The sequence below is a fragment of the Gambusia affinis genome, linkage group LG02 (assembly GCF_019740435.1).
Source record: "Gambusia affinis linkage group LG02, SWU_Gaff_1.0, whole genome shotgun sequence".
In the NCBI taxonomy this organism is placed as follows: domain Eukaryota; kingdom Metazoa; phylum Chordata; class Actinopteri; order Cyprinodontiformes; family Poeciliidae; genus Gambusia; species Gambusia affinis.
In genome coordinates, this window is record NC_057869.1 from 2,122,034 (window position 1) to 2,144,198 (window position 22,165).

A 22,165-nucleotide genomic window follows, 5' to 3' on the forward strand; every position below is an offset into this window, starting at 1 on the left:
GTTTCTTGTAAGAATCTGGATGCACTCGGCTGTTTTACTCAACTTTTGACACCTTTGTCTTTGTGTCTTTTTTTAACGAGGAAAGCAAATCAAAGACGGCATGCATTTCCTTTTTCACAGTTTTTGAAGGTTTCTGCTGATCCTGCAGAACCCGAGACAAGACGAACCTCTGAAATGAACATTAAACCATGTAGTAACTAAGAAGGGACGGGATGAATGCGCTCGGTAACGGGCCGCTTCTGTTCTGCTGGCCTCCATAATTCATCGGCGGCGCTGAGCTGAAAGCAGCAGACATGAGGGACGTGGAAGCTGCTTCCAGCCGGATTCCCCAGCGGAGAGACGAGGCTTTAAGACGAGGAGCCGGCGACAGACTGGGAACCTCCCTGCGGGCGCTGATGGATGGAGCTGCAGCTCAACAAACAGAGCTGGAGGACGGCCGAGATGAAGGGAAACTGCGCCTGCAGCAGCGGCTTTACCACAAACACTTCACATGTCTGCGTTATTTCTGAACAAACTGAACCGCTGAGCATCTTCTCCGCTGCATCCAAATGAGAATCCAGATATTTTCATAAATAATGAGTTAAAAGATGCTGAACCAGTCAGTGAAAAATGTACCTCTTAAACTGGATGGTAAAACAGGAAGCATCTGGATGAAGCTGCATTACACTCAGGTGAAAGAAAACTGAGAAGCAACTTATCGATTAATGAGTTAATATAAAGTTAATTGATCCTATCGACCGACTGACGATTAATTGATAAGCGTCTGTTTTCTTATAAACACCAACAGATTTTTCTCTTCAGTCAAAATGGCCGACTGTCTTTCAGCATTTCATCATTTGCTGAATTAAACAAAACATAATTAACTCGTAACATTATTTTGTGTCAACTCTATTAAATACTGAATGAATTTTAAACTTGCTGCTCTGGTCTCAACCAGCCATTTTATTTTGTTTACAGATGATTAGTTTTATATATTTTGCATATTTCAAATGTCTTCCAGTTCTGGTGGATTGATGTTCATTAGAAATCAGAGTTTATTTGTTCTTGCATTAATATTATATTATTATATCATATTTTAGCGCAATAACTTCTGGCACAACTTATCGTCCAGCAAAACTCGTTATAGTGATGGAAAACCATCAACATCAGATGGAGCTCTGGTTGGGTTGCTAGGCGACAGGCGGACCTCTGCATGGGTTGCTAGGTAACAACGGAATTTGACCAAACAACCTGGAGAGTTTTGAAACGCCTCATTTTCCAAACACCAAAAACATGAACTTATTGCCAAAAAAATGACTGGATGTTTTTATAAGGTAGGGGAGGTAAAAGCCTCAGATTAATCCAACAAGTTTGAACTTTGTTCACCTCTCTCTCCTCCTGATCAGGACAAAGAGGTGAAAATCTCAAACATTTGAATTGAAATGAAGGTTACAGTGAATCCTGAGCTGCTGTTGATGTGAGGAAACCTCCTGAATTTAACTCCTTCAGGCAGCAGCTGCCTCTCTGTGCCTCTTTGAAAGCTGCTAAATATGTACAACACTGCAGGCTGAAGCTCCCAACATGACGGGGACCCGTCCCAGACTCCCCCAGCGGAGCTTGGAGATCCAGCGGCTCGTAATTGTTCGGAGCGAGCGTCTCCTCGTGCCAATTATAAGGCATTAGCAGCAGCAGCCAAAGTCATTTCCCCGCCACTCATCAGGGAGCTCAGCGCAGGAGGAGGAGAAGCGAAGAAGCAGCCGTCCTCTGGCTGCCTGCAGCGTCGGATGAGCTGCGGATTTAAGATGGAGGTGATAAAAGCAGATTTGTGGATTAGACAAACAGATATGAATGAACTTTCAGTGACTCGCTGGAGCAGAGCTTCACTGATTTTCTCTGAGGCACATACTCTGTTTGCTACTGAACCTACTGCCTCACATCTGCTCTTCAGGTTGGTAGCAAAATCCAACAAGGAAAACTGAGAAGGAGAAAACGTTTTTGTTAACTGAAATACATAAAACCAGTAATTCATGAGGAAATGCTACAACTATGACGGCAACAAAGTTTCTTTTGCCCCTTCCTAGCCCCCTCCACCCATCCCTACACTTAGACACGCCCCTCAGTGTCTCCTGGCCCCGCCCACTTTAGGGGGCGGGGTTAATTACACTTTTTTCCGTCAAGTGTGACAGGTAAACAGACCTTATATTTAGCCAACACTAAGAAGATAAAGAAAAATAAATTGATAAAGTGTTTTTGTTAAAGGTGATTAAAAAACTGTAACTACTTGGAACTCTATCATGTTTATAAAACTAACATGCTGAAATTATAGATTTAATATCCTTTATTTTTGTGTTCATGAATTTATTTATTAGCTTTTCAAACTGATGTGAAATGTATTTTTTGTCAGCTGTTGGCAAATCACGGCACTCCATACGCGCTTATATACGATCCAAACATTTCAGTATTTCTACTTTACTTTATGTTTTGGATCTTTAAGGATTTATATGCTTCATTAAAATTCTTTATTACCGAGCAGGTAAACCTAGACAAAACAAAATTACACTATACTATGTCCACAAGTAGTTTAACTGTTTTATTTGGACACCACTGGTGTAAACAAATCTATAGTTTTTCTTCTCTTCACTTTTTGGATCATTTTTATTAACACTTTCGTCCAACAATATAAAACACAGCAGCCAGAAAATCCGTCTACGTTGAAACGATCCGGTAAAAGTCAAACAGCCCTTCCTTCTGATCGGCGCTAATGAAGCTGTTTGAAACTCATCTGTGGTTTTCCTTCTAAATGCAGACAGAACAATGCAGTGAGAAACATTCGGGGAGCTGCTGTTAGCTTCCTGTCTGACCGCAGTAACGTTCGCTGCCACCTCAGATGAAAGAGCTGCAGCTTATCACCAGCAGCCAAACACAACCGACTCTCTGCTGCTGTAACTGAAGGCGGGGAAACACCGCCAACCAGGCCGCGCGCCGACAGCCGCTGCTGCAAGGCGCTCAGCCACTTTCATCTGAATTCATCACACCACAGCTGGATGTGTCGGTTGCTTCTGTCTGGTGTTCGTCTATGAGAAATAATTAACTTTTATACCAAACATCTTCTTGATAACCAACCAAATGAAGTGATTTCTTCATAAAACCACTAGAGTCTATTTTTATTACGGTGAAGGAGCCAAATGGAGACGATCTCCTTGTTTTACTATCAGAGTGTTAAAATATAAAGGGGTAATAAAATGTAGAATCAACTTTTTATACCTTCATTTGATACTATGATGTTATTTACTCATCAAGAACAAAGTGGAGTGTTGGTTTGATTTTTCATTATTTCATAAATCCTTTAATCTCCATGGCAACCATTCAGCTGTGCAAAACAGAAGGGTGAACCTCGTCCCGCCTTCGAGCCGCAGCCCCTCCCCCACTCTGCTCCTTCAGACTAGCCAGCAGCAATTAGCAGAATCTGAATTCTGAAAGTTTAAAATTTGCTAGAAAAAACCCCCTCAAATTTTGAGACTAATCTCAGAAACTTTCTAGACCAACAAGAAAATGAAGTATGGAAACTTGGAAATTTTGCAAGAAAAAAAAATTATTTTCTAAAAGTAAAAGAGATTGCAACTTTTGAAACTCAGAAATCTCTGGGATTAATCACAATATTTCTGGAGTTTTTCTATCAATTTTTTTTACTTTCCAAACTCAAACATTTCCCAGTTTTTTCTGGAAGATTTCTGAGATGAACCTAAAACTTTCTGAGTTTTGTCAAGCAAACTTCAGACTTTCAAGTCTCCAAATTTCTGAGTCTTCAGAAGTTTCCTCATTTTTCTTTGTACAATGGTCCTAATATGTTGATCTGCAGAGGAAACTTGCAGCTGAAATGAAGATCTGAGCCTCAGATGGCGGCAACAGGAAGTAAACGGAGGTCAAAACCAGAACAAATGAAGTTCTAAAATAAAATCTGGTATTTATAGAGGTAAAACTACAGGAACAAAGCGAGGCTTAGAGTCTGGAGGCCTCGGGGGTAAACATCTCTGACAGCGCTGTGAGTTGTATCTGTTCTGTTTCCCCCTGAACATTTCCATGAACCCGTCACTGTTTGTGTGTTTCCGCTCAGCTGGTGCTTTTTTTCACATCTTTCTTTGCACGTAATCAAACTAATTTGGCAGGCGGATGCAGCGTAAGCCCCGCCGGCGCGATTAGACGGCTGTCTGACTCAGCAAACTGAAAGTGACACTCGGTCATGCACGTATCTGCTGCAGAGAGTCACGCTCTCAGGCGGCTATCGTCTAATCCATCACAGGCGGAGGGATTCTCACTGATATCACACTGGATTTTCTGTCCTTCGCGTGGCAAATCAGCCGCAGCGTGGGAAACGTTGCTCTCTGACCACCAGATGTTTCCAGGTGTTGTGGATCCGTTCGTCCCAGAGACAGTTTGGCTGTTTCCTCTCCTGGCAGAGCACCTGCTGCTGGTGTGAGCGAGTTGCATCAGGGACAGAATATGTAACGCTGACATCTGCTGGGAGCAGAGGGAGGCTGGGGCTTCAAGCTGCTGCATCGCTGATGTCTTTTCTGGTTTCTACAGGATTTACGTTCAGGAAGGTCGATTCAGAGTGTTTTCACATCTGACAGTCTGGAGATTTGGTTTGATTTGGGATTAAAATTTCAACATGTTGCTGCAGTTCTCGTTCTCTCTGCTCTGAGTCAAACAAACCAAAACCTCTGAGCAACCCGTTCCCCTCCTCGCCTGCGGTGGCGCTGCACCAAGAACAACTGAAGGAAGCGACACAAAAGACACTGAGCACAACTTCCTTCTTCATGGACTAGCAACAGTCATGGAATGGCTTCAGATTTTAGCGGTTGAAGAATTTCTCTTTTGTTTTTGGCAAAAAAAAAAACCACGAGCCATTTTTCCCACTAGCGCTAGGCTAGCTTGTTTGTTTTGGTTGTATTTACCCAGAATGCCCTGCACTGTAGTCCACTTCCTGTGGTCTCTGGTCCACTTGGCGTTCACATATGCATTCAAACGGAACCGGAGTTCACTTCAACCAAACCGAAGTTTGTACGACCAGAATTAGATTTTTTTGGTCTGGAGTTTGAATTAATTTTTTTAACTCTGTTTTTTCTTCTTTTTTCTATTTCAGGGTTTTATATTCTAATAAGAATCATGATTTTCTCTGTGGAATGACTCTGTTCAGCGGCCAGCAACCTGAGAGACAATGATAAATATGTCAATGTTAGACTTATTTAATAAATGATCATTTCTTTCATACATGTTTTAAAAACTAAAAATAAATGAAGAAACTGACTGACAAAATAAGCTCTCCATTAATATATTTTTTCATATATTTCTTTTGGTTTTTTATGATCTATTTAATGGTGTATTTATTTAACTTTATAAAGTAGGTCTTCATACTTACTAGCTTTTCTCCATCAGAATTTCTCAGATTCTCCAAATTGGAAGCTCCAGGGAAGATACTGACTGCTCAGACCTCATCCCCACAGCCCCTTTTAAACTCATTGGGGCCTTTTAGGTGTTTTAAGTTCTCTTCCTATAAAAAATTAACTTTGAGTGTTCATAAAGAACCGTTTTATTTGGGTCTGGGATCGTTAATCAGCCTCTCAGCTCCAGCAAATAAACACAAAACCACATTAGCCACCCGCTGAAACACGGAAATTTACCCTCCATGTTGCTCTTGAGGAAAATAAAACATAATTTGATCCGTAATTTTATTTAAAAACCGCGGAGCTTAAACGCGGCTCTAATTGCAGCTGCTGCTCCCTAATTCGGCTGCAGATTTGCATTTTTTATTTTTTTTTTTTTTCTGTTTTCGTCTCGTCAGCCTCGCAGCTCTTCTGCTTCCGTCAAAACCCTTCAGAGTCACAAACTGGGGGAAATGAATTTAACGAGAGCCTCTCTGGCATCCATCCGCCCGATGTTCAGGGGGGCCGTCAGGCTGCGTTTAGGAGCTCTAAACTGGTAGACGATAAGTTAATCCATTTATCCGAATCGTTGCCGCCAGGCGGCAGAAATAAACAGCGCAGAGGGAACTGGAGGAGGAATCACATCTGAAGGAATTAATTAAAACCAGATTTAAGGCACAAAGTCTGCAATAGTTAACAGCTTCTCCCTGACTTCATCTTCTGTAACCTGTGATGTTGGTTCAACTGGGAAACAAGGAAAACCGGGAAAAAGGTGATGAGTCCACCATAACCGAACCGGAAGACAACATCATCAATCAGCAGGAACAAAACCAGAACCTGGACTCCAAACAGAACCGCAAACAACAGCCAGGAGCTGGAAGCTGGTTCTTCTGGCTGAAATATTCCTTCTTTTCTTTTAAACTTCTGTTTCACAACCAAACACACCGCAGTTCACGCCTTCTGTAAATTCATGGTTAACTCAGCTGAAGTTTCCATTGACATTAAAATTATGCAATTTCACATTTTGAAACTGTTTGCTCAGTTGAAGCAATTTAAACATTTTTTTGATAAAACGTTTTGGTTCTGGTTTATTTCACAAACCTCCAAAGAAAAATTTATCCTGCAACTGGATGTTACTACTGGCAGAAACCACAAAGAAGACGACAGGAAGTAAGTAGTAAGAGGACGATGGCGTTTTTTTAATGACTTATTGTGTGAATAAATTTATTTATGTGTAATTTTATTAAATGTATTGTTTAATCTCAACACAACTGTGAAACTGTGTTTTTTCAGAGCATTGACAAAGTTTTGACAAATTTGTAATGGAAATGAGTTTAGTCACTATTGGCTCCGTTTTCAATCTGCTGGTGCAGTACAGATACTTTTCATGGTTATTGTTATTCTGCTTTATTGTTCAGTTTGGTGCTTTGAGTTGCGTTTCAGTTAACCTTTAAATTCTTCAATTTGGAAATACAAAAATGTATTTGCTTAATGGAAACACAGCAACTTAGAAAAATCAAGTTTTTTGATAAAAATGTTTTATTCTGGGTCTTTTTGACTGCATTAAAATTGGTTTATTTCACAAAACTGCAATGGAAACACTTCTTTTGCATCATATGAGTTACATGAACACCAACAGATGTTACTACTGGCAGAAACCACAAAGAAGAAGAAGACAGGAAGTGGTAGGAGGATGATGGAGTTGCATGTTTTTAATAACTAATTGTTAGAACAAACCAATTTATGTGTGATTTAAACTGAATTTCTTATTTAATAAAAACACTGCCATTGCAAAATTATGTTTTTTCGACTTTATTGGAAAGTTTTAGGTACATTTGTAATGGGAACAAAGCTAATGGCGGTTTGGTCGACGTTCCTCTGAAACCAGCCAATCAGAAACTTTCATCAGGTTGGTTCCATCAGCTGCGTTTCCGTTACAAATGTGAACAAAACTTTGTTGATATTCCAATAAAGTCGAGAAAACGCAATTTTGCAATTGTGTTGTTTCAATGAAATAAATTAAATTAAAATAGTGAATAAGTTTGGTCATGCAAATTGTTCACATTTCACGTTTTATATTTTAAAAAAGTCTAAAAAATGTTCTCGCCAACTTATCAGGCATTTAGCAAATATTAATAATTTTGGTCATTCTACTGACGCTAAAACAAGAAAATCTTTGTCTGATGTAACTTTAGAAAGTGAGAAAAAAATATTTTTGTATCTTTTTATTCGGTTTCAAATGTAGTTTTTAAAAAAAGTGTATTCTTCTAAAGTCTTGTTCGGTGTACTTTTTATTTAGCACACAAACAATAAATTAAGATCACAAAGAGAAAATAGATTTTAAAATCGTTTGTTTCTTCCTGTGTGAACAGAAAGAGCCGATCAGAGGAACAACATGGAGGGAAACAGCTGGAAGGAGCAGATTTCCCCCAAACTTTCAGATTTTGATCCAGACTGCTGCCAGTCTGACGGAGCGCCACCGTTCAGCTCAGCTGTCAGCAGCCAGCAAATAAACCTGCCGTTTGTTCTGCCTGCAGCCCAAAATAAACCTCCAGCAGGTGTGACGGCCGCTCATTCATCCAGCCGTCATGGCCGACCCTCACCTCTGCGGCGGCTGAATAAATCACAGCAGCTCCTCCAGACGCTGCGCTGCTAAAAACAGGCAGAGAGACAAAGAGCAGCCCGATCCCAGAGGAGAGACCCGAAACATCCCGATGCATCTGCCGCCATGCAGAGGCTGCAGCTGCGCCGCCATAAACGGACCCAGCTTCCCACTGCTGGCATCTTTAGTTCCAACACTGGGCCTCACCGCTGGCTACACCTACAGCGAAGCTCGCTTGATTTTCTTTATTGAAGCATCATTTTTATTTCCTTTATTTAACCGGGTAAAACCCACTGAGATCTAGATCTCATTCTCAAGAGGGACCTGGGCAGATAATAATCAGATCCTCACAACATTAAATTTGATGAAACTGTTGGTCAAAAATCACAGCAACTAGAAGTTTCAGATTGTGTTAAAGGTGACATTGATCAGGTTAGCATCGATCTACAGGCCATCCAAAGCATCTTCATTTCATTTTCATACACAATGTCATTCTTAGATAGAGAGCTTTTTACTCACATGTTAGAACAGCTGCAAACAGATCTGCAATTATACAACCGCACATCTTCGAAAAGCAGAAGTGGGACCTCCTGTACAACCAACCGGAATGCAGCAAGAGGTTTCTGGATGGTAAGTCAATAAAACAGTCTTCTGACTTTTTTGACAGAAATGTATTCTGCAGTCGTCCTAATGCGCTCGTAGTTACAGAAATGAGAGAACAGATCAAAATTTACAAAAAACTTAGAAAATCATAACAAGAAGTTATTAGAAACATGTTGCACAAGCAAATCCAGACTACCAAAATAAAACAGGAAGAGGCGCCTACATGGGGAAACGGTAACTTAAGAGTAAAAAAATAAATCGGAAACTTAAAAAAACACAAAATGAACACAAGTCCCACAGTGAGGAGGAGGATGAGCGTTTTTAAATCCATTTTCACATCAGAGTTTTGAGTCAGAGAGAGAGAGTGCAGTAATTAAATGTCGGATGTGAAGCTGCAGATTTTATCAGCTTCAACGCGCCGACATTCATTAACCCAACGAAACATTTCATCGTTCTGCTGGGAGCTCTGCAGACACGAGCCACTAATTCTGATCAATCTGATCAATCTGATTGGTCAGGATTTGTGATGATCGTTTAGAAAATGTTAAATAATTACCATGTTTATTTTAAAACATGTTAAAATGTTTTTGACTAAACCGAGGCATAAAAATCAATTAGTGAGGATCTGAATATTGAAAGGAAAGTTATTCTAATACCTTCTAGGAAAAAGGTTTTTCCTAGAAGATTAATCTCAAAATTCATTAGATTTTTTTCTAGCAAATTCTCAAATTTTAAACGAAAATTTTCAGGTATATAAAATTTCTGAAATTAATCTTGGAAATTCCAGTTTTTTAAAAATAAAAAAATATTAATCTCAAAATTTGACGGTTTTTTGTGTGTGCAAATTTTCAACTTTCAAACAGAATTTCCAAGTTATTTTCAAGAAAATTTCTGAGATCAATCTCAGTTTTTGATTTGTTTTCTAGCAATTTTTTATTTTTTCAAATTCAGAAACTTTCTCAATTTAATACAATTTCACTTTTTTTTCTAGTAAGTTTTTGACTTTTGAAGCTCCAATATTTTTCCAAAATTTTTCTAGAAATTTTTTTAGATTAATCTCAAAATGTGAGATTTTTGTTTTTTTTAGCAAATTTCCAACATTTCAAGCTCAGAATTTCATTAGAAAAAGTTTTTTACTGAAATATTTCTTTAATCTCAAAATCTTAAAAGTTTTTATTGCACATTTTTGACTTCTGAGCTCCAGAGATTAAGAATCATATTTTTAGGTAAATCTGGCAGCTGCTAAACATCTGTGGTCTCCAGGTTGATGGTGTGTGTGTGTGTGTGTGTGTGTGTGTGTGTGTGTGTGTGTGTGTGTGTGTGTGTGTTTGTGTTGGAGGCGGATCTGTGTGTGTTTCTGTTACTTCAGGGTTTCATCAGCCTGAGATCAGAGTTCGGCAGCCTCTCCTTCGGGAGGCCGAGCCGCGTTTGGATCTGATCCGTCATAATTCAAAGGCCGAAACATTTCTCTTCATCCCGGCTGAGCGAGGCGAGCTGCGGATCCGATCGATCCGATCCGGCTCAGGAGAACAGAACCTGTCTGCATCTAAAGGTTTTTAAAAACCCAAATAAACACTTTCCTCATTAAACCCATTAATTAAAACATAATCGGATCAAATTTGACTCATTCTACAGATTTTTCATCTGAGCCTTTTAAATTCAAATATATAAGCTACTTCCTTTTCAAAAGTAATAAAATAAAAATTGTTTCCCAAAATGAAAAACCACAGTATTGCTTTTGTGAATTTATTCATATTAATATTAATATTTGTTAATATTAACAAACATTAACAGTCAAAAATGTGCAATAATGTGAACCAGGTGAAGCTAAAACTTCCCAAAACTGAAACTTCAGGAGTTTTGTGTTTTATTTACAGAGAAGGTTGTTTTTTTATATCTTAAATAAAAAGGTATACATATTTTTAAAACCATTAAATCCCAGAAATGTCACATATTGGTCTGAATGCGGCGTTTTTCTCTCCCCTCCATCTGCTCCCAGCAGACTGCGGAGGTGAAAGGTCACACTCCGCCCACCTCGCCGTCAGGAGGTGAAGAACCCAACACCTTCGCTCTTACGCAACCGGATGACTCCACCGTGATCCGGTTCTGACGGGCCATCCGACCCAAACCAGCAGAAACACTCAGCGTTTAAATATAAATACACAGCAGAGCAGCGAATCGGAGTGACTGGAAACCAGGAGCAAATTCACACCAAGAAACTCAGAAACTTCATGGAAAACAAGGAAATTTATGAGTTTGAAAAAGTGGAAATTTGCTAGAAATTTTTTTAAAAATGTTTTGAAAAAAACCCTCCTGGGTTTGGAAAATCATTTTAAAAATGGTAGAAAAAAAACTAGATTAATTTGAGAAATTCATAAGATTTAAAAGTTAAAAATTTGTAGAATTTGTATTAGAATTTTTTTCTTTTTATAAATTCTAAAGGAAATTTATTTTTCTATTTGTATTGTCGTATATATGAGTTCAACAACAAAAATATTTACAGTTTTTAATAATTTTGTGATTGATCTACCATCAGACGTTACAGTTTTCCAGTATCGGATCATTCATGGGAACTTTTTGAACAAATCTTGTATTTTTTTATTATCATTTTTGGCTTCAGCTGCAACCCATACGTTGCCGCTTCATCCAGTTTAACCAGTGGGTTTGATAAAATGGGAACGGATTGACTGGTTCATCTCCAGCTCTGCTGCTCGGCAGAACGGACAGAAATATTAACAACCACAAAATTCAATTTCCACATTTTGATTCGTCCTGCGATGTGAGCAGAGGGAGAAGATCAACGAGGAGGAAACAGAAACTCAACTCAACGACATCCGTGACGTTTAAAAACATTTATGGTCGTTTTGGTAAAAAATAAAATAAAAACAATGACCAAAAAACTATGGAGGAACACAACAGGAATGGCTGCAGCTGGAAACAGAAACTGGAAGGAAAGAAGGAAAATGTTGGAAGGTGAAAGGAGGAAGGAAACAAAAAAAAGAAAACGAAATAAGAGAAGAAAGAAAAGAAGGAAGGAAGTAAAATAAGCAAAGAGCAAAGAAACGTAGGAAGATGGCAGAGTGTAATTTCATCAGATTTTGACGTGGCTGTAACAGGAAGTAGCTGTAACAAACAGGAAGTGACTATAAAAAAACAGGAAGTAGCTGTAACAGACAGGAAGTGACTGTAAAACAGGAAGTGACTATAAAAAACAGGGAGTAGTTGTAACAAACAGGAAGTAGCTGTAACAAACAGGAAGTTGCTGTAACAAACAGGAAGTTGCTGTAACAAACAGGAAGTAGCTGTTACAAACAGGAAGTAGCTGCTGCTAACTAGCATGAAACATCTCAGTAAAATGGAGAGATTCTTCTGATAGGAACAGAAACAGAAACATGTTTTTGTCAGTCTTTTAAAGCAAACAACCAAAAAAATCAACTCATGCCAGCGTGAAAAGTTTTTTTGCGAAAATGTAAAAGTTATTTGAAACCTTTTTGTTTTCATCAGTCTTTACTAATGCAATACTTTAAAAACATCTATTTACACTTTGTACGATCTCTTTTTCATCCTGTAAACTTAAAAACCGACTCACAGCGATTACTGCAAACGTATTTATACCTCTTAAACTTTTCCATATTTTCTCTTATTAAAACCCCAAACATGAAGATATCTAACTGGAATTCAATGAAAGCTCAACACAAAGTGGTGAAGCAGAAAGTAAATCATTCATAATTCAAAACATTTTTATAAATAAAAAACAGAAGTGTCAAAAGTATTCAGTTTTGCTCCGACTAAATTATCAATTAAATTAAACATGCTAATAAGTAAAAATGTTTAAAAAATGTCTGATAAAAACTGAGGATAAAATCTCCAGAACATTTCTTAATGAACGCCACGGTTTGTTTGGTGAACATAAAGCTGAAACCTGGAGAAAAGAGAAACCTCACTTCCACTCACACTGTGTGACTTTGTCCAAAGTCACGGAGAAAAAAACGTCCTCAGAAATCAGGAGCAAAGACAACCTGCTTTAAAAACCCAAAGATGTTTATCTGAGGCGGGTCGGTCTAAGAATACCGACCCGCTGCGGAAAGTTAGCAGAAACTTCTTCATCAATCACCGGGAACTCAGACATCGTCCCAGTTCCAGCAGAAGACGGCCGGAGACTCTTCACTCCACTTTCTGCAGAAAAACCGGCTCAAGGTGAAAGAAAAGTCATGGACAAGAACTTCAGCAAACCGCTCTGGTTCTGACCCAGGATGGCGTCGGACACTTTAAACCAGGGGTCTCAAACTCCAGTCCTGGAGCGCCGCAGTCCTGCACCTTTTAGATGTTCCTCTGCTGCTTCACCTGAACAGAATAACCAGGTGATTGGATTCATTGCCTCCAGACCAGGAGGAGGGAATGAACCCGTTTCATTCCAGGGTTTTGTTCCTGTGGCTCATCTAAAACCTGCAGGACAGCGACTGGAGGCCTGGAGTTTCAGACCCGTTTTAAACTTACATTTTCTTATCTGGAGCCTTCAGGTGTGTGTTAACACACACATCAATCTGTGAAGGGTCATTTTAATGTTTTGAATCTATTTGAAATCTTTCAATCCTCAGGGAGAAATGTTTATCTATCATTTTTCTCTTTCTACCAAAAACAGGATGAGTAAAGTCTTCAGTTTGAAGATTAATTAGAAGATTAATTAGAAAGTTTCTTAACAGAAACTTTCTAATTAATTTTATGTTAAATGTTTATTAGAATTTAAATTTTATTGTTTTTTAAGGATGTTTTTAAGGATGACAGTAAAGATCAGCAGAAACCTGATTATAATCGTTTACATTTAACTAATATTTCTAATGTACGAAGCTGGAAGCTGCGACAGGAATCAGTTTTTGGATATCTTGGTCTCATCTTGCAGCAGAACCGTCAGTAAAGACACCAGACAGGTAGGCGAGTCCAGGTGAGTGATGACGGCCGATCGCATCCAGCAGCAGGAAGCAGGAAGTCCATCCGTCCGCCGTCAGGAAACACCGGCTTTGATCCCGGCTGAGCATCTTAAAGAGCTGCAGGCGGAAGATGAAACGATGGAGTTCACCGGGTTCAGCCGTTACGTCACTCCTGCAGCTGGATGTTAGCGCCGCTTCGCTTTAGTCGACAGAGTTTCGCCACATGAGCTCCTGACTGAGATGCGAGGAAGATACGACTTTAAAAACGCTAAAAATAGACAGAAAAATGCTGATTTTGCTGAATATCGTTTCTGTATAAATAACTCGCTTCATTTCTTCAACTTTTCTCTGCATTTTTTTACTGCTTTAATTCGACATGATTCTTTTTCCATTGTATTCCATTTATTGTTACATTTTTAATATTAATATTTGAATAATATTTTAGTAAATATTTAAATATCTCATCAGTATTTTTATTTATTAAAATATTTTTAATTATAATCATTTTATTCAGACCAATAATAAAGAATTATTTTAAATGTTAACATTTTATTTAATTTTTATTAAAAGAAATTATCATTCTGTAATTAATGTGTCAAACTTATGGTCTGGGGGCCAAATTCGGCCCTCCATAACTCTTTTTGTGGCCGTCAAGACATTAGTGTGACACATAAATTGAGCCATTAAAATAACAGTTTTAAGCCTAAATATTATTTTAACAATCAAAACAAATCAGTTTTAATCTGTTTCATCAGTGTGAAAAGATCCCACTCCATTTCGTGCTGATTATGAAAGTTTTTCGGTTTGGTGTTTGATTATTATTCCCTTTCTTCTCTTGGCGTCTCTGGGAGACGTTCAGCCGCTCTGCAGCTCGTCAGTCAGTCAGCAGATATCATCGTCTGCAGTTTCCAAACCACCGCAACGTCAAATCTGCACCAAATAAAAAGAGATAAACACGTCTGACTGATGAAGACAATTACTCATTCTGCGCTCTGCGCGAGAACAAAGAGAAAGCAAGAATAGCTTTGTATGCAAATCAAGCCCAAACGCCTACTCCACCTCCAACGAAGGTAGAAAAAAAACGCAGAGATCAAAGGCGGCGGCTGACATGCCTCAGAGTGCAGAAAAGAGGCTGATTAGTTCAGCAATAAGTGGCTCTAATCCTGCGGCGAAGCTTCAGCTGAACATCAGCGTCCTCACGCATCTCAGACGTCAGAATAATGCAACATTTATGCAGCATCATCAGAGCAGCGTTCCAGAGCTTCAAAGACAGAAAGGAAGCTGAAAACAGAGGTTTCAAGAATAATCTGACACAAAGAGAAGCTGCAGGACGATTTTTTGTTTCCCTGCTGAAATATTTAGCTGATTTCTGTAAGTAATGCTAACAGCTAACAGCTAATAATGTTATAAAGCCAAACCAAACACCTGGGACTGGCTGTAAAGCACGGTGGTGGAGGGTGATGATTGGGGGTTGTAGACCAAAATGTTCCAGAGTGAAATGTGAGTCTGTCTGTATGGCAGCTGCAGGTTGGACCAAACTGGCTGAAGGAACCCAAACGCAGAACCGGGTCAACAGCAGGAAGCTCAACAGAAAATATCTGAGTTATTAAACGAGATTCAAAGTTTCTAGATCACAGAGAGCAACGGGGCAGGAACTGAGAGCTGAGCATCTGCTAATGCTAAAGCACTCCACAAACACTGTACTTAGTGGAAGCTAATGCTAAAGTGCTACAGCAACATAGTAATTAGCAGAAGCTAATGCTAATTTGCTACATCATCACGGCATGCAGTGGAAGCTAATGCTAAAGTGCTACAGCAACATAGTAATTAGCAGAAGCTAATGCTAATTTGCTACATCATCACGGCATGCAGTGGAAGCTAATGCTAAAGTGCTACAGCAACTTAGTAATTAGCAGAAGCTAATGCTAATTTGCTACATCATCACGGCATGCAGTGGAAGCTAATGCTAAAGCGCAACACCATCATTCCCCTTGGATATTGCATGAATATTTCTATCTTATCTTCTATTGTCTGTGTTTTATTTTGTTCTTTGTTTGAAATAAAGTTACTGGAAAAAAGAGAGCGAACTTGAGGACAGGAAACGGAACAATTTTCACTGACTTCAAAATAAAAGCATGGATTAAAACGTCTACCTGAATATTTTGTAACAGTTTATAACCTAAATTTAACACAGGTGTTGAAGTTTATTCAACAGAAATTTAAAAAACAGAAGTAAATTAATATTTCAACATTCATCTGGAAAATTAATTTAAGGGAAACTAAATGTGCTAAACATTAGCAACAGTTAGCAGAAACGCTACAAGAAGAATTAGCTCCATGTGCGCAGCATGTTGCTAACGCAGTACTGGAAAGGCTGCGGTTATTCCTGTTGCTACCACACTTTTTCCTTCCACTCAACTTTCTATAATGATGACTGGATGCAGAACTTTGTCAATCTGCTTAATTAGCAAAGACCCTTTGGGAATAAAGCAATTTTTTTTATTTCCTTCATATTATCTGACAAACTGAATTTTATCTTCATCTGTAATCCAGAATCATCAAATTCACAGAAATTAATTAAAAATAAATCGGTGTTGGTCATTCAGCTTTTATGAGCTCCAATTCTGAACAAACAAATGAACTTTGTAATGAAGTGATTATTTACTGTCATGCATCTTGACACCTGTGTTGTTATTTCTTCCTCTGCTCCCAGATTCAGGTTTTGTTAATAAGGTGAAAATTTGACATTTCTGTTCATATTATTCACCTTTTCATGAAAATCATTAATGTAATCATGCAGATCCGATCATGACGATCTGAAATGATAACTGCAGCTCTCTGTTATTGTTTTGACGCAGCTCTGCGTTTCTGACACTGTAAATAATATTTAGTGACATCTACAGCCGCAGAGATTGTCACACATGAAGCTCGTCTCATCTGACGCGTTTCTCTGCTAAAAATCCATCATTAGCATCTCATGACAGCAGCATGTCGAGACTTTCAGTGGGAAACACAGAACTTCACTGTTTCAAGGTGAAAGTTTAAGATTTATGGTTTTGAAAAACTACTAAATTAGTTTATGAGTGGAAAATCCCTGGAGCAGCATTATTTTCTCCATCATCATCACTGAAGGATTCTTTACTAAAGTCTTTATGATTTCAACTCCAACAGGTTAGAATCGATACTTTGGCGTCCAAACATCTCATTCCTTCAGTTCTCCCCATTTTGAGTTTTCAGAATGAGTTCTTGTCACTTTAAATCCAAATAAGCTGCTGCTGGTGACGCCCCCAAACACAAAACTCACACGTGAAAATGGAACTTTGCGTCTTTGAAAAGCAGAAGTGCAGCCTCCTGCACAACCAGCCAGATTGCATTAAGTGATTTCTGGATGGTAAGTCAAAAACGAAACACTTTGTCTTTTCCAGCGGTCATTGTGCAGCCATACAGCGGTAAAACCAGCCGATCAAACGTGGTGGAGCTCAGTGTGGGTTGCTAGGCAACGGACCGGGTTAGCCACATTTTTGCACAGACACATAAACGTCTTCATCATGTCATCCAAAACCAGTCAGAAAGCTGATCTGAGGAAACTTGTGGAAGGAGCAGCAGGTGCAACAAGGTCGTCATGTTGCAGCATGTTTTCAGTACGTGACCTTTGACCTTTTGTTCTTCGTTAGAAAACATGTTGATTTACACCCAGAACAGAAGAAGACTTAGGGCTGAAACGATTAATCATTTAATTAATCATAATTAATCAAATGATTTGTGATTAATCACAAAGAACAACTAACTCAGAGCTGCAGTTCAGACGAAACTCTACAAAATATACAAACATTTTTATTTAAGATAAAAAAAATAACTTTTTTTCTCTATGAATATGTTTTAGCAGTTTTTGCTTCACCCTATTAATATTCTGCAACAAACAAGATCTGCCAATAAGTAACTTTTTATATCCAATTATTAATTGATAATGCTAAAATTCAAACATTCACTAAATGAGAGCTGTGATTCCATTCCAGGCAATAAAATGTTTATTTTCCGCTTTAAAAATGGATTTAATTATTTGTTTAGTTGCATCTTTAATGTATTTCTAATATTGTATAAAAAAGGCTTAAATCTTTAAATAAAAACCTGCAGAATGGAATCACTGATCACTAAAACAATCATTAGTTGCAGCCCTGCAGAGATGTTTGTTTTCCTTCATAATCCTCTGATTGTGATTATACACCAGGATGATGCGCAGCCTCAAGATGTTGGTGAAAATTAGACACTTTTGGGGTAAAAATACATTCAGATCATTAAAAAAAACCAGAAAATTTAGAAAAAGGAGGTGAATTTGTTTGAACAGAAGGACGAAACGTTAATTTATTCAGCAACTCTGGAAGCATTGTCTTGAATTAAACCCACAAACCTTCAGACTCGGATTCATTACGAAGAAAAACAACACGAGACGCGTAAAGATGCCAAACACTGAAGGCAACTTGGAGATGAAGGTTGAAGCAACGTGACGGCGAGAGCAACGTGGGCGAGACGGAGAACCCTGGAGGGGCTGAGACGACTCAGAGAAGACGGAAAAAACAGGAAATAAAGGATGAAAATCCCTGAAATTACAGAGAAAATCACAGGAACTGAGAGAACGAGGGTGGAAAAGGAGGTTTTTCTCTTTTCCTGCAGGACAAATGAGAGTTTAAATGCTCCATTAGAGGAAACTTTTTACGAGGTTTGTTGCAGTGGTCGTGTAATTTTGAATGATTTCTTGGGTTTTCTGAGTTTTTGGAGACGGCAGGAAAACACAAACAGGATCATTAAAACCATGCTGTAAACGTTTACATCTGTGGAAACTGGGGGTAAACAAAAAGCCCGGTTCTGGTTCTGCAGGATGTCTCTTCCTTCACTCCTGCCCACTGTCGCCCAGTGCTTTCCCAGGATAAAGAATTGCAGCTGAAGAAAGATTTAAAACTGTTTATCGGCAGTAAATAAATCTGAATCAAATTGGACTTTAATATTAATTAGGCTATATATGCAGTACTAAATTATTATTAAAATTCAAATTTGATTGAACTTGAAGTAGAATTTACAATTCTATATATTGGTGCATTAGGACAATTTTAGGCTTTATAAAGGTAAACAAGAAACTTCTTTGAAAAGTTGAAATTTGCTAGAAAATCTTTTGAGATAAAGGTTATCAATTTTATAGAAAAAAAACATGAAAATATCTGAGTTTGAAAAGGAAAAACTCAAAAATTTTGTGCATTAATTCCTGAAATTGAGAAAAGAAATTGAAAAATTTCAGATTTTTTAGATAATTTCTATGATTTTTTGTCAGAAATGTACTCCTTTTTATTTTTCTATATAAAAAATACACAATCATAATAATTAGTTTCTCAATTTTTACAGTTATTGTTGAAATAAAACACATACACAGATTATTTTGTCATTTCTCCACCTACAATATTTTTTGTAGTTTGATAGCAGAGATTAGAAACTTTTTATTTCCAATTTGATTAAAAGATGTCAACACCTGAAGACTGCCACAATATGAATTAACACAACTTGCGAACAAGGCCTCTAACAGTTAGCAGGTTAGCTAATGCTAGCACCAAGGACGCCACCGAAAGCATTTAGCTCGTGTGTAGGCTAACAAAGTGTATTTAAAAGCTTAGAACCGTCAGTTTAGAATGAAGTTTACATTTGAAGGAATAAATGATTTTCTAAATGAGTTTTTTCTGTACAAGTCAATTAGCAAGTTAGCTAGCGCTAGCAGCAAGAACGTCACTGAAAGCTTTTAGACCCGGAGGTTTCCCCCAGAAAAACAAATGTCAAAACAATGAAAGACTCTTTAATAATGTGATTCAAAACATGAGTATGGTTACGTCCTAGAGGAGATAAAAGTTAGCGCCCAGCGCTAACATTAGCAGAAAGCACAATGCTAGCTGCTGCTAGCTAAACAATTCTGTAATGAATTGTGAGGATTTGCTAAATTTTTAGCACAAGTCTGTGACCTTGTTGAGCAGCAAATGCTGTGACATAATAATTAAAAAACATAAATATGGAAAAGAAAAACTGAATAGATTGAAAAATGTGAAACATAATATATCTATGCAGCTTCAAGAGAGGCTAAACTTTTCTGCACTTCTGGAGACTCAAAGTACACAATGAATTCAGAAGCTAAAACAGTGGATTTAAAATGATCCGTCCTGTTTAACAAGTTACATCTGAAGGAATAAATGACTTTCTAAAGCAGGTTTTTCCAAAGCTGCCATTTCAAATGTGAAAACAGTCGTGTGCAAATCAGAGTTGCAAACCCCCCGAGCGTCAACCTGAGCTGCGCTCTCATCGTTGCTCAGATCAGGTTAGCCGAAGTGGCTGCAGGGCAGCCTGGTCAGGCAGTAAAACCATCCGTCTGCAGGGACGGACTCGGATGTTCTGACTCGTTCTGGTGCCATGTGGGTTTTCATGGCTGCTCAGTCATTAGGCTTCGACTTCCCAGTTCCAAGTTTCCCCTTCCAGTAACAAACTGCAGACAAGCTGGTTTGTCTGCTGTCAATTCAAAGGAGAAGCGTTTTTCTCAGCAGAAGTCGACGCAGTTTGTTACATAACGGATGGATCAGTGGAAAGTTTCAGTCCAAATGGCTTTCGTCTGCATCACCAGTTAAACGAGGTCTTAACGACTAAAGGGTGGATTCATGGAAACCAGTTGCAACCCTCGACCTTTACTTTATTTACTGGAGAGGAAAAACAACTGGATTTTCCAGCAGTGAATCCACAAACCCTCATTTCAACTGAAAATCAATGCAGGCCTGATCACCACCAGACTGACTGAAACAGAACCTGTCTGACAACATGAAGCAGGCGAACAGATCGCTAAAGGAAGCGATCTCATCTTTAGATGAGGCGTCACGTCCTCATCTAAAGAAATTCAAGAAGAGGAAACACAGTCTCTGCTTTCTGGAAAGAGTTGGAAGCCATTTTAAGACTTTGGGACTCCAGAGAACTACAGAGGAAACATTTATACACAAACGATCAAAATTGAAATGTTTTAGGAAGATACAAAATTACTTCAGGAGTTTCAGCAACTCATCCAGGAGTTTAGAAAACAACACAAATGCACAACTGTGCAAACTGGAAATTACAAAAATTTAATTCCTTAATAGAAACATTATTGAAGCCATTCTGAAAAAAAAAAGAATAAACTCGGACGAGATTAAAGTCAAAATAATACGAGAATAAAGTAAGTTGTTGTATATTGATGATAAAGTTGTAGAATTTGGATAATAATGTTAGAATATTATAACTTTTTTCTCATAATATGACCTTATCTAAATATTCGACTTTTGAAAATTTTCCAGATTTAATAAATTTCTGAGATTATTCTAACAATTTCTGGTTTTCTTCAAAAAATATTCAACTTTTCAAACACAGAAATTTCGGAGATTTTTCTAGAAATTCTCAGAGATTTTTGGTTGAATTTTACTCCTTTGTGTTTCTGTCCTGATTCGCCGTCGTGGTTTCCTGATTCTGATTCTTTCCGGGGAAACATGGTGGAGCTGATCGGACCGAACTCGGCGTCTGACCCGCTGACGTCCCTCTGGACGTTTTATTTACCCGTCTGTATTTACTTTTCTCCGGCCTTCGCCGTCGGTTTTTGGCTGAAAGTCTCGGGGAGAGAAAGGCGATCCGTTCGTCTCCAGTTCCTCCCAGCTCACACACTCACTGGGAGGTTTTTTTTCCACTTCAGCAGCTGTTACGTAACCGGCTCTGCTCTGAGAAACTCAATGAAGCTCCGTGTGAGCGGCGGCATACCAACGCCAAGCGGCGGCAGCGACTGCAGGGGTCGTGACCTCACAGGATGCCATGTGGGTCTGACAGAGATTATAGGATTCATCAGCAGAAACAGACCAGAGGGAATTAAATAGGGACTCCGTCTCTTTAAGAGGCTGATTATGACATCAGAGGAGGTTCAGATCTATTTAACACTCCATTAATCCTTATCCTTGCAGGTTGACCCCAGCCAGGTCACCAGTCCAAAGGTCAACACAGAGACACTCGCTATGCTCTCACTCTCACCTGTAACCACAGTTCAGATTTAATTTCTCATGTTTTTAAACTGGGAGGCTCCCAGGAACTGCTGCACATTGTCTCCATTATAATTAGTCAAGCAACTGGATTAATGTTGGATTAACCAATCAGTCCGATAATCCCTCCATCCATCCCTCCAAGATTAGATCCTGGATTATTTACAGAACCAAGCTAAAGGATGCAACAGCATGAAAAGAATCAGTTTTTGACAATCACAGCTCTGAAACCACATGTTGTTCCGTCAGAAACTGAACTAATTCATCATCATCATCAACTGCACAGCCACTTAAAGCGTCGGTACCGTCACTGCGATGGTTGAATTAAAGTCCAATAACTTGGAGAACTCAACGGTCCAGCTGGAACCCTGTGGCCGACCTTCACGGCCTTTCAGCGGATTGGACAAGTTCTCCTCCCGCGGAGCTCAGCAGGAGTCTGCGTGGCCCGTGGGGTCGTTAATGAGGACACAATTAATCATTTCCTAAGCTTCACTTCAGCGGGTTTGGAGCTGCAGCTGCTGCCTTGCTCATGTGCGGCTGGGCGGGTCATTCGGTCCT

General features: G+C 38.8%; 1 protein-coding gene across 2 annotated transcripts in view; it reads right to left on the reverse strand.

Annotated features, from left to right (window-relative positions):
* LOC122824515 (nuclear receptor ROR-alpha A-like) overlaps positions 1-22,165 on the reverse strand; it is a 48,746-nt gene that overhangs the window by 26,152 nt on the left and 429 nt on the right. The gene's annotated exons all lie outside the window — the stretch shown is intronic.